This window comes from Rhinatrema bivittatum, chromosome 4 (genome assembly GCF_901001135.1).
Source record: "Rhinatrema bivittatum chromosome 4, aRhiBiv1.1, whole genome shotgun sequence".
Lineage (NCBI taxonomy): Eukaryota > Metazoa > Chordata > Amphibia > Gymnophiona > Rhinatrematidae > Rhinatrema > Rhinatrema bivittatum.
Window position 1 is genome coordinate 365194900 of NC_042618.1, and position 13746 is coordinate 365208645.

Consider the following 13746-nt stretch of genomic DNA (forward strand, 5'->3'; position numbering starts at 1 on the left):
CGCTTGGGCGGCTTCGGGCACTTCTTCCCCCGAAGACAGACCAGCGAGCTGGATCCCAGAATTGCTGAACCCCATCGAAATTGGGCCTCCATCAGCCCCACTATTGGAAGGGGAGGGAGAGCTTCCAGAGTCAGACGCTCCCTTGCCCTTCGCTTGCGAGCTGAATGTGGCATTGACTCAGGAAATGAACGAGCGGAAAGAAAGACACCCATGTTCAAACTCGCTAAGGTGCCATCTTGGATCCACCAAGGATCATTGATCTATCAACTTCACTATCGAACTTTTAAACAACTCTGAAGACCTCACCCTCCACTACTTCTAATCCCAATTCCATACAAAAGAAAATACTCCCTCTTCCCTCCAGCCTTCCCAGTTACAAAGAACAAACTAATATCCCTCTGGACAACTTTGCATTGAGTTCAACACCAGCACATTTTTTGAATGTTCTTATAGGATTAATTGTGTGAAAGTCACATATTGCACTTATGAGATGAGCAAGAAACAAGAAAAACAAGGGAAAAATTCTTATTTCTAAAATGTCTCTAGTGTAGTAAACTAAGCACGGATAACCCCGTTTGATGCATTAAGTCCTAAGCCTTTCACTCAGTTACCAGCACTAGAGCAATAATCATAACATCAGTAAAGGCTTCAATAAAGCTGGTCAGCTTCTATTAACCAGAACTTCTATTTGAGAAGATACATTCATGGTAAGTTAACAGGTCCCACTAGTGGAGAATGTTTCCAGCAAAATGTGGGCAAGATTTGATTTTCCTAACCTCTTTGATACATCAGGTAAGGGAAAGATTGAAAATAAAATAATTCTGTATTTTGAGGAAGTATGCTTAGTTTTGAAGGCTGCTCCAAGAAGCCAAGCAGAGAAGTAAAACATGAGGTTCAGTGTTTCTGGAAGGTAAAGGTTAACAGCCCTTGTAATGTATCTAGGATAAATGAATTGGTATGGAAATCTTGAGACTACAGAACAGATTTTTCCCACACATGAGCTTTCCTATAAAGCTGACCTTCTAGCTCATTAGTTATGTTTTTGTCAGGCCTTTCTGGCAGAAGCCACTGTTAACAGTACAGTACAGCACAGTACAGCACAGGCTATGCCAGATGTGCCTGTTTATAAATGAAGATCAACTTTGGAGCTCTCTTCCAACTTACAAAATAACCAGCCCCCAGCTTTTACCATGCTGAGCTAACGATATGAATTTTAAGGAAAGCTAAAGACAAGGTTTCTTCATATTCTTTTGATATTACTTGAAATCCAAGTACGCAAACAGAACTTCTTTAAAGGAGTAATGCAACTTAAAGCAAAAGTTCAGCTTCCATACCACCCTCTCCTTTGCTTTTCCACTTCCCATTCAAGTCTCCAAATCCCAGTTAATTCTGGAACTGAACATTGCCTGGCTTGCATGAAGAATAGTCCCTGCTAGGTTATCTGAGAACCCACCGTTTCCTGCTTCAATGGAGCAGACATAGCACAGAGTAGAGCAAAGCTACTCGGCTCCTTAACATAACCCAACCCCTCCTTCTCCTGTGCCTTGCAAGAATAGGAGAGGAGGAAAGACATAAGGGAGGGAGAGATGCAGGAGTGGACAATGCACATAGCAGAGCAGAGAAAAGCTACTCAATGTTGGTTAGCATTCTGTTTAAAACCTTCTTGTAGCAGTTTAACAAGAAAAAACAAAGCCCTGCTGCTGGTTAGTTAAGATTTCCGGTTGGTTGAGTGCTGTATTATGGGGCTATTAATGTAATTTCTGATTTATTTATTTTTTATTATTTATTGGGGGTTTTTGGGGGGGGGGGGGTTGTGTTTTTTTTTTTTTTTTTTTTTTTTTTAACTGTTAAGCTTCCTCTTTAGCATTTCATATCTGGTACCATTTAACAGCTGCTGCCAGCAAGTCCCAGTAACGTGTCACTTCTACGTTACTCCCTGTTGCTATGCAAATGCAGATAAACAAAAGCAGATGGAAAATTAAAGTATCTTTCATTCCAGTGCCCAATGATTTTGAGAAAGAACTGTTATTTTTCCAAATCATCTGGTCACTGGAATTAGATACATTTTTCAGACACTCGTTTTCTAGCCAGCATTCAGTGTTTGCTGGGAGCTGGTGTTAAATGGGGGCCAGTTAGAGTTTCCAATCTGTTGTCAACTAGTTGTATGATATGATTTATCACGTCCAATAATGCTAAATGCCACAGCTGCTACTGCAATACAAACCCTTTTTAAAGTACCCTCTGATTTCCTCAATGATGGTTTGTTGTTTCTATAATTGTTCAGCTGGACTTCTTCCTGGTTTTCAATTTTTTTTAGGTCTAGAAAAGCTATTTTGTACAATGTGATGATTACTAGGTCTTTAGTTAGTCCTCGCACTTCAGTAGAAGGCTGCCAGGTGCAATAAACAAAGCAGTCCTTGCATTAGCAGGTGAGAGGGCAAGTGAGAGAGGCAGTGTTCCATGGAGACAGCCTCAGAAGATGATGAAACAGAGCCTCCTGAACTAGGCAGCTATTACATTAAGTTGATCTCTTGAGTTATTAGACAAAAAGGAAATTGTGCTGGTATTTAAAGAAGTTGTGAAGTTGAAGTGCTTAGATCAGGGCTTCCCAAACCTGTCCTGGGGACCCCACAGCCAGGGTTTCAGGCGATCCACAATGAATATGCATGATATAAGTCTGCATATTCTGAATCTCCATGGTATGCAAATGTACCTCATGCATATTCATTGTGGATATCCTGAAATCCCAACTGGCTGTGGGGTCCCCAGAACAGGTTTTGGAAGCCCTGGCTTAGATAAACTCTAAGGGCTGGATTTTAAGAGGTACGCGTGGGCGTACATTTGTGTGCGCAACCCGGAGTGCACAAATGTATGCCCGATTTTATAAAATCCAGGGTCGGCGCGCGCAAGGGGGTGCACAATTGTGCAACTTCTGCATGCTGAGCCACGCGGCCTCGGAGGGCACTTTCCTTTTGCACCCACCCCCCCCCCCCCACCTTCCCACCCTAACCCGCCCCCCAGCCCTACCTAAATGCCCCCCCTACCTTTTTGTTATTTACCCGCGTGATCCCTGGGCCCAGTGGCAGTGGAGAGGCCTCTGGCCATGCCCATGCCCCGCCTCTGGACCACCCCGTCCCACCCACGCCCCACCCATTTTTTTCAAGCCCTGGGACTTACAAGCGTCCCGGGGCTTGCACATGTCGCCGGGCCTATGCAAAATAGGCTCGGCGCACGTAGGCTTTGAAAATCTGCCCCTAAGAATCCAGATACTTAGAAATAAAGGGAGTGTCGTGTTGTGGGAAACCCCTTGTTATATCTAGTGAGAAGTACATGAAGGGGTGGCTTAAAAGAAAACATTGTGCACTCTTGAATATAAAATAGCAAGTTAAGGCAATGTAAAAAAAAAGGCAACTTTAAGAATACCCAGGCTGTATGGTCACAAAGCTTGTTTGCACTATGCTTGATTGTAAAATCAGAGAAGAGAAAACTGCAGCACTGCTGAGGAATTGTCTTAACTGCTACTGGAACTTGGTTTGAGTTTGTTTAAAGTTCACTGCCAAAGTGAACTCCCAAGGAAGCTGCAGAATTGTGACTGTGGTACTTATGTATCCAATACTTTCAGGCCGATGTAATATAGTGCACTCAGGCTAGCGCACCAGGTAACACTACTGGACGCATGTTTAGGATGTGCTAAAGTAACTCATTATGCAATACAGGGATTAGCGTGTCCAAAACGTGCATCCAATCGTGCTCATCACATGCAAATCCATGTCCTGCACCTGAAATGGTGCATCTGAGGTCCCTGTGGTAAAACAGTCCTTGCCAGACTCCAAATCCCACCCCCTCCAGGCCAGAAACCCCTGCCTGTCGGGCACTTAATATTAATTTATTCACTCTTTCACTTACTGGCGATTGGTCCATTCACTGTCACATGTCAGTGAAAGGACCAATCGCCTTTCAGGCAGCTATCCTGAAAGGGGATTGGTCCTTTCACCGACATGTTTTTGGGTACTTGCCAGGTTCTTATGGCCTGGATTGGCCACTGTTGGAAACAGGATGCTGGGCTTGATGGACCCTTGGTCTGACTCAGATGGCATTTTCTTATGTTTCTTAAGTGTCAGTGTAAAGGACCAATCGGGAACCTCCCTGCTGGGAGTGGAGAGGGAGCTCTGGCCAGGCTGTTGTGGGTACACAGCCACATCTCCTGGGCACCCGTTGCAGAGCGCTAGGGACGTACAAACTATCCATTGTGCATCCCTTTTAGTGCGGCTGCTCATTTGCCTATTGCATTGAGTGCCCAGGAGAGGTGGATGTGCACACATTCAAAAAACATGTGCCCAGTTTGGAAGTACATTTTTTACATGATGATATTCCATTGGCCTGTTTGTGTGCTTTCTAATCAGGTTATGCTAAGCTTTAGGAAAATAGTGGAACTATTGTGAAAGCCAGACAGTTAAGTTAGAGGTGGTGGATTAACAATCAAGCATACTGTGGGGCTGAAAAGTGGCAACACTCACACTGCTAGGTTTACAGGTTTAAACCTATAATGTTAGTTTGTTTGGTTTAAATAGTACTTGTATCTGGAAAGTTAGAGCCTTGTATTTAAGGGAAGTAACGTAGGAATGAACCTTGTAATTAACAAAGGGGGAGACCAAATTAAGACAGTTCCTCAAAGCTGTGGAAATTGTACTCATAGAAACATATAGAAACATAGAAATGATGACAGAAGAAGACCAAACGGCCCATCCAGTCTGCCCAGCAAGCTTTCGCACTTTTTTTTTTCTCTCACATACTTATCTGTTTCTCTTGGCTCTTAGTAACCTTTTTTTATTCTATTTCCCTTCCACCCCCGCCATTAATGTAGAGAGCAGTGTTGGAACTGCATCTAAGTGAAATAGCTTAATTTAGTTAGGGGTATTAACCACCGCAATAAGCAAGCTACACCCATGCTTATCTGTTTATTCAGACTATGTAATTCAGTCCTTGTTGTTTGTTGCCTGAATATAGATCCACCTTTCTTCATTCCCCCCTGCCGTTGAAGCAGAGAGCCATGCTGGCTATGCATTGAAAGTGAAGTATCAGTCTTGCTCCCCTGCCGAGACACTTAAGGAATTAAGCTTGAATTTAGGAACAGTGGTGATATATTAGTGGGAGATTAGAGGGAAATTATGTAATGAAATTTCACCGGAGTGACTGGTATGATTTGTACTCTGGAAACTTAGTAAGTGTGGGGAATTTGGAAGATAGCCTTAAGTTATAAAATAAAAAAGATTCAAACTATTCTTCCAGTATGGATACAATCAGATGCCCCCTCTTTCACAATGGTGCAATAGTACCCATAACCTTTTAATCATAGAACAACTTTCAAGCAACCAATCTTCTCCAATGCTCAGGAAAAGAACATTGGACATTTGGATGCCATATATAATGTCCCTATCTCATAGAGCTCGTAGTTCAGTCCTTTATGACTTTGGTTATTGAATGTTCCATCCTTTTTTTTTTGTCTTGTCTGCCTTTCCAACAAAGGGTTGGATGAGGGGATGGGTGGGTGGATAATGGGAAGTTATATGTTTAACTGTTCATCATTGCAATTACATATGGTGTATATCAGAAACAAATGTGTACCATGTGTTCATGAACTTTTCTCTGCTTTTGAAAAACAAAAGATTTAAACATAAAGGTTCAAACTGCTAACTAATAAGTTGATTTTATTGAAAGGGCTAAAGGAAGCAAAGGAAAGTTGCCTTGGAGGACCTAAACAGAGTTTAAGGGTGATATTGTACCCATCCTATATAACCCCCAGGCCAGGGCACATAACTAGAGAAAGGAACTAGGCAGACCACTGACATACTAATCGAGGGATAGTGAACTCCAGTCCTCGAGTTCCATAAACAGGCCAGGTTTTCAGGATATCCACAATGAATATGCATATAATGGAGACCATGCATGCTAATCTATCTCATGCATATTCATTGTGGATTTCCTGAAAACCTTGCCTGTGTATGGCACTCGAGGACTGGAGATTAATATCCCTTTACTAATCCTATAGATACTTCAACTTCTTAAAGCCCAGAGTATCAAGCCAGTCACAGACTACAGAGTTGCTGTCAGAAACCCCGTCCAAGCCTGCCAAGACAGGCATCCCGTCATATACAAACACAAATATGCGATCAGATACCTTTTCTCATTGTAAATTAAGAAATAATCAAAATTGAGAAAATGCAGTTGTAAATTAAAATTAAACATGAATTAAGTCCTGGATAAAGAAAGCAAGTATGATTAGTGTAAAAGATGTTCTCTATAGATAGCAGGATGAATTAGCGATGACACATGGGGTGATATCATCCAATGGCATCAAATGAACCCTTGAGCTTTTTGCTCTACTTCTGGCATGTGCTTTGCCTCATGAGCCTCTCAGTTGATTGCAGAGCTTAGCTTTAGCTAGGAAAGTCAATTGTTCAGTGAGGTAGGCAGGTATTATGCATGGCTAATTCCTTCTACTTTCTAAGGAGGACCCCATTTACAGTAGGCAAACTTGCTTTCTTTGTTGATAAGCAGGGCTGAATTAGCCATGACACATGGGGAGTCCCAAGTTGAGGGTTGCAGCAGAGCACTTACTGAAAAGCAACCTGGACCCATCCCCATTGCAGACTGGACTACTGGGTGAAGAGGCTGTGCAAAACTGCTTTCCCAAAGTTACTGTCACTTCTTGAGAGATTGTCCAGACAATAATGGGAGGTGAAGGTGTGAACTGATGACCAAGTTGCAGCTTTGCAAATGTCTTTGATAAGCACAGCCTGCAGATGGGCCACTCACTTGACAAGTCTTGACAGAGTCTGTGATCTGCAGGTCAGCCAGATCATAGCAATATGTGATACAGTCCTCCAGCCAGTTGGACTATGCCCTTGGCAATTGCCATTCCTATTCTGCTAGGATCCTGAGAGATGAAAAGTTGAGAAGTCCAACGATGAAATTAGTGAACACCAAACTGAAGTATTTGTTTAATATTTCTGCCATTCCTTTGTCTATACACATTGGTCCTTGTCACCTTTCATACACAACATTGCTACTTGGTTTTTGGTTTTGATCAGAATTCTCTTTCCCTGAAGGAGATGTGAAAAAACTCTCAATGCATGTCTGATTGCTTGTAACTCCAGGAGATTGATCTTAAACAGACATTCTGTTGAAGACCAGACTTCTTGGATTTGGAAAGAACTTGTGTGTATAGGCTCTTTCCTTCCCCTAGTGGTACATCTGTTGCCAGCGTTAGTTGATGAGCTAGAAGCTGAAAGGGAAATACACATCTCCAGAACATTTGAGCCTTGCCATCATTGGAAAGACCCCTTCATACCTGCAGTGACCTTCACTGGGCTGAACCAACTGATCCCACTGAGCACAGAGCCCCATACAGAATCTGCATGTTGAGGCGGATCACAGGAACCACATGCACTGCTGCCGCCATGTGGTTGACTGTACTGGGACCTACTGCAGTGGGATCAAGTCCCAGTACAATCAAAATTCGATTGTACTGGACCTTGATACCATTGCAGTAGGTTCTAGATTAAGGCTTAAAGGCAGAATGCTCAATCCAATAGGCAGAACATTCTTCTCCCAGGAGTCTATCTATGCCCAGTGAACTTGATTCTTTGTGTAGGAACAAGGTTCAACTTGGCAAAGTTGATAACGAACCCCAGTGATTGAAGGAGCTGGATTCAGCAAGGAATCCAACACCCCTGCTTGAGAAGGCACCAGGTAAGGAAAAAGACACAAATTCCCTGGCAATGAAGGTGCACCACCAATTCCACTAGGCATTTCACGAAGACCCTCAGGGCCATCACTGGTCCAAAAAGGAGAACTCTGAATTGGTAGTGAGAGGAAGCCACCATGAAATGGAGGCATTTCCAATGGGAAGTTGCTGTTGAGGAAGCAAATGTGTACGATAATGCTGAAATTGGCAGAAGGGACATATCTGGAAGAAGGAGCATTTAAAAGCAAAGAAAGGGTGCCTAGAGGATGATGGTTGTTCAGGTCCCATCGAGAGAGATTGGACAGCAGAATGCTGCTCCTTAATTTGGGAAACTGGTTCTCTGATCTTGTCTCCTGAACAGGGCACATCGGTCAGCTTGTCATGAATGCCTTCACAGAAGCTTCTGGCTCTCAACCATACCAGCCAGCATGCTCAGATGGCCACTGCAGAAAATCTTGCTGCAGTATCAAATGATTTATAAGCCAAATGAAGAAGTTTGCACTCCTGTGTTCAGAAGAGCTTACTGACAGTCTGCCTGTTCTCCATTCAGTGTCTATAACGGGTTTCAGCTTGTCAATACAAATTGTATAACAATTGCACCTTGTAGAACTGGGGGTGGGGCACAATGCAGGCACTGAGCATCAAACTCTGAAAGACCTTTCCATAATTATCTAGCAGTCTAGGTGGAGTACCCTTTCCAAAATTATTCTTGCCTGGTGGGATGCTAGAGAAGATTCTGGTCTTAGCTCATTTTAACGCTGACTCCACTACTACTGACTGGTGGGGTAGACTACCCTAAACCCTAGGATTTGCTATACTCTGTATTCGATATCCAGTTTCCTGGGGGACAGGATGCCAGATTCTCTCACATTCTTGTTAGTAAATCCTATAAGGTCAAATGAACTAGGATTGCTAGACTCAAATGGCATTTCCAGAATCTGGGAAAGAATAGAGACCTCAGGTCAATGTCCTCATCCTTATGGACACTGACTGCCAACACCTTATCCAGCTTGTTAAAGAATATGGAATACAAAGGTCTTCTGGTGATGACGAATACTCTGGCGGATAAAGTAGAGGGCTGAAAAGAATCCTCATAATCCTTCCTCGGAATCAAGAGAAGTGATGCTAACTTCATGACCAAACTGATGATGAAGGTGATTGGGGCTGAGACCTCAGTCGTCATGCAGAGGAGTATTCCCGGGGCATGCTCCAGATGACGGTGCCCTGTGCTCTCTTCTCAGACTGGCTAAACTGCAGCAATAGATGAGTTAGTGGTTAGGTCCCACTACTGAGACTTCTGATGGGAGTTCGAGGCATAGAGGTGAGAGAGACTTCCTTGATGGAATAAATCTGTTACTCTGGACAGGAGAGGTTGAAGGTTGCCCTCCTTGTCACTAACAATGTAGCAAAGAAAGTCTTCACCAATTTCGTTACCTAGTCTATGGGCTGCTGTGTCCTCTGACCAAGAATTAGAAGATTAGGATGTCTCTTCTGAGACCAATATAGGTTCATCCTCCTGAGAAGCTCCTAATGGACTCCAGGAGGGAGCCCCCACTCCTAGGTCAACTGAACTGATAAAAGCATAGAGACCAAAGGCCCATGCAGCATATCATATCTAGCATCTCTAAATTAAGTCCTTGCTTGTACAGAAGAGATGAGGATAAGGACTTTGAGATGGAGGGAGGTAAATGTAGGGCCTCTCAATGATCGTTCCCACCTCAAATGTATCGAGTTCACCAACAGGGCTTGGGACCAGAGCTCCAATTGTGCCAGGGTGCAGAGCATTGATGGATTTGATGCTGAATGTACTCACGGAGCAAATAGCTGCATCAGTTGAATCGAGGCTCGATGCAGCTATGGTGACATGGGGCCCAAGACCTGATGCATCAATGGCGCTGAGGTCCGATGTGCCAACAGCACCAATAACCAATACTTTGATGGCATCAAGTACATTGATGAGACTGTCCCTGATCTCAACTTCAGTGGTGCCAACTGCACTACCAGCACCAATGCATGGCGCTTCTTTTTGTTTATGCAATAACAAGTTCCAAAGGGCTTGCAAAGGGCTCACAGATCCTTGTTCGTGGCACTTTCGTTCCTTGCTGAACCCTGGCAAAGCAGTGGATCCTGAAACTGGTGCTGCAGAAGGGGGAGAAATGGGAGTGTGGGGGCAAGCCAGTCACACTAAAAGAAATGTGCAGCTGAACCAAACTCTGCAGTCATGGAAAACACAAATGGAAATCTAGCCATGTGATGGCCCCTGCAGTTTTAATGCTTGTGGGAACTACAGAGGAAAAACTATTGCTGTTATTCTTCACATCATGCATCTGTCTTCACCTTATAATTTTGCTGGTTCCTCTGAACACAAACTTGCTTAAGCTGTGGCCTTGACCAATTTTGTATCTAGTTATGAGACTCAGTATTGCTCGCCAGATGTCTTGACTCATGCCAGCAACTTTCATGAAAATATGCATGTATGTGTACTAGCTAAGACAAATTCATGTTGGAAGCACACCAATCCTATGCCAATGGACTATGGTAAAATCTAATCAAGATCAACTTTTGGATCATATGAGCTCCTGAGAAAAAAAAAAAAAAAAAGGTGTTTGGACCTACCGATTTGGGACCACGCTGCTGTACGAACCTGCTTGATGCCATTCTTGCAAACTTCACAACTTGGCACTAGAGATGTTTCATGAAGGTCAAACTGAACTTTGAGACTTGGCTCCCAGCTCGGGTCAACTTTGCCCTGCTCCATTAACTTTGGAGCCTCTTCCTTGCTTAAGCCCTGGCAAGCAAGCCCATCTGAGCCCTATTCCTGCCCGCAGAACTTAAAAGAGGCTTCTGTAGGTTCTGGGTCTGCCACCTTGAGACTATGAAATTAATCTGTCATTTGACCACCACAGGTCCAGCTGGCTGCCCTGCATGCTGAGACAGGACCCTGATTCTCCAGAACAGTGGTTCTCAACCGGTGTGCCGCAACACACCAGTGTGTCGCCACATTTCCCGGTCCCCCGCTGACCCAGCTGCTCCCCCTACCCAAGCGAAATAGCATTTTAAGCCCAGGTGGAGGACCTGATAGCCCAGTTGGAACGCGGCAGGACAGCTGGAGTCAGCAGCACTGGCATTCTCTCTTCTTCCTGCCCCCTGTGGCCCGGAAGAGGAAGTGGTGAGCAGCGGGTGCGTGCGCGGGAAGAAGAGACCATGCTAGTGTGGGCAGCATCAGCCCGAAGAAGAGAAGAGAGGCACAGCCTGAGGAACGAGCAACGTGGCTCGGAGAAAAACGAAGAACGTCGTCAACCCCCGCGGCCGATGGGACTCCTTTCTCTGCGAGGGCTGAAAATGAAGTAGGTTGCTGCTGCTTTTAGGGTTAGAAGTGGAGGAGGTTGCTGATGCAACCTCCTCCACTTCTAACCCGGGGGAGGGGAGGAGAATGAGTGAATAAGCAAGCATGTATGTTTGAGATCCTGTGTGTGAGAGTGAGATAGCATGTATGTGAATGATTGAGAGCCTGTACATATGAAAGAGTATGTGTGTGAACGAGAGTTGGTTTAGGTGAGGAAGCATGTGAGTATGTGATTGAGAGCATGTGTGAAAATGAGAGAAAGAGAGCATGTTTGTAAGCATGTGAATGAGTCTGTGTGAGAGAAAAAGACAGCATGTATGTGTGTGTAAGCCTGAAAAGATAGACAGCATGTGTGTAAATGTGTAATTAAGAGCCTATATAAGTGAGAGAGAAAAAGCATGTGTATATGTGAGTGATTGAGAGCCAGTGTGAGAGAGAAGAGAAAGTTGCAAGCAAACCATCCCTTCTCCTGCTAATTCAAAAAAATCTCAGGGCACCTGGATATCAAATGTTCCCAGGTATGCAGAGCAAAACATTTTTTGTATCATTATTTTTCATTACTGGGTCTGTCTGTCTGCTATTTTGAAATATTTTATTGGTATCTAGAAATTTTTATGAGTTTTTAATTATTGGGTATTCCATTCATCCGCTGTTTTGAAATAATCTGTTCTTTTTGTTAGTATAGTTTTACTACTACTGATTTTATAAGGATGGGTGATGTTTCTTTTTTTCCTTTGTTGCACTGCATACAGAGACTCTGGCTTGTTGCGGTTTCCAATTCAGTTTTTGTCTGCTTGCTTCTAGTTATACATTTTGGTCTCTTTATTCTTTGTTAGGTGAAGGTCAGCACATGTGATTCAGGTGAGGTTTTCTGCTGGCGTGTAGTTTCTGTGTAGGGCTCTATTGCAGCCTGACTTGATCCGTTTTCCTAATAGGAGATGTATTGTCTTAAGGCCTGGTGTAATATTTTCAGTGTTGCCTTTTCTTAGGTAAGGTGGTTACGGTTAAGTGGTGGAAATTGGTGCTGTTTTGGTGTGGAATGTTTACTGTTTATGCAATTTCTGTTCAGACAGAATATGTATCTTTTCCTTGTGTCATTCTTAACAATAAAAATAATACTGGACCTTTATTTTTATTTCCGCCGTAAATTGTAATGAGCAGTGTGTCACACATGTGAGCGTGGTCTGTCAGGTGTGTCACGATGGGAAAAAGGTTGAGAACCACTGCTCCACAAGGATGACCTGAGTTGGGCTAGTTTAATTGGCATGGCATTTGAGAAGTTCAAGTTAACTTTGAGTTAAGTGCAGAGGTTCTCTTAACCTTTGTAACAAGAGTGATTTATTCAGATGAACCAGAAACTTAAAACAATATCTACCATATATAAAATCATTGTATATTTTATGCTGCTACAAATAAATCTTATTCTCTACCTCTAAAAGGTATAGATATGCTGCTCCCTTTTACCTGAATTTGTGACACATAGGGCCGGATTTTAAAAAGGTTACGTGCATAAGGTACGCACGTAACCCTTTTAAAACCCCCCTGCGCATGCCGAGCCTATTTTGCATAGGATCGGCGGCGTCCGCAAGTCCCGGGGCTTCGCTAGGGGGGCGTGGCTGAGGCCTCCGGAACAGCCCCCGGGTTGGGAGATGGCGTGCCAGCAGCCCTCAGGCAGGCGTAACTTTTAGAATAAAGGTAGGGGGGGGGTTTAGATAGGGCCGGGGGGGTGGATTAGGTAGGGGAAGGGAGGGGAAGGTGTGGGTGGGTGGAAGGAAAGTTCCCTCCGAGGCCGCTCCAGAGGGAACGGGCAGCACGCGCAGGGCTCGGCGCGCGCAAGGTGTGTGCGCGCCAACCCCGGATTTTATAAGATACGCGCGTATCTTATAAAATCCAGCTTTCTTTTGTTCGCGCCTGGTGTGCGAACAAAAGTACACGCGCGTGCGCCGTATCTTAAAATGTACCCCATATTGTTTGATTTTAATGTCAGATAATCCATAACTGTAGAATTCCTTACAGGAGCTTTGCTCAAGGAGCTCCTGCTCAACTTAGGCCTCACTCAGAAGGAAAACTATTTTGGCTTTTCAGCAACCGGCAAAGATCTTTCATCTTCCAGACTTTGTTCCTTGGGACCTCAATGACATCTGGCCACAATCATAGCAGTTAGCTGTGTTGCAGTCTAACCGCAGACATTTATAACAAATATTGTGGCCATCGGTGGTAGACATCTTTTGGCCACGCACACGAGCCGGACATGGTCGATTTTTTTTGTTTCTTTGGAGGGACTGAAAAGTCCAGTTGATGGGGGTGCCGAGGAAGCGAGGCAACTCAAAGCAAGTTAAGACTGAAAAGAAACTATGAAGTACCAAACAAATTAGAGAGAGAGCGTGCAGAAGCGTGGACAAAAAAAAAGGCTGAGGGGCTCATGAGGCAGCACACGTACAGGAATTCCGGTACATGCTCAGTAGAGCAAAAAACTCCATGAGCTAAGAGAAAATGGTCCAGTCGGCATCAGATGACATCACCCCATGTATTATGGCTAATTCAGCCCTTCTTGTCGACAGAGAAACACATGTGCAGAGGGAAAACAAATGTGCACATTATATCATTAAATGAGTTTTAGTAATTAAATAAGAAGCATCTTTTTTATTATGGC

General features: G+C 44.0%; 1 protein-coding gene across 6 annotated transcripts in view; it reads right to left on the reverse strand.

Moving 5' to 3' along the window:
• Positions 1 to 13746, reverse strand: part of RAF1 (Raf-1 proto-oncogene, serine/threonine kinase) — a 250516-nt gene that overhangs the window by 32190 nt on the left and 204580 nt on the right. The window lies entirely within an intron of this gene.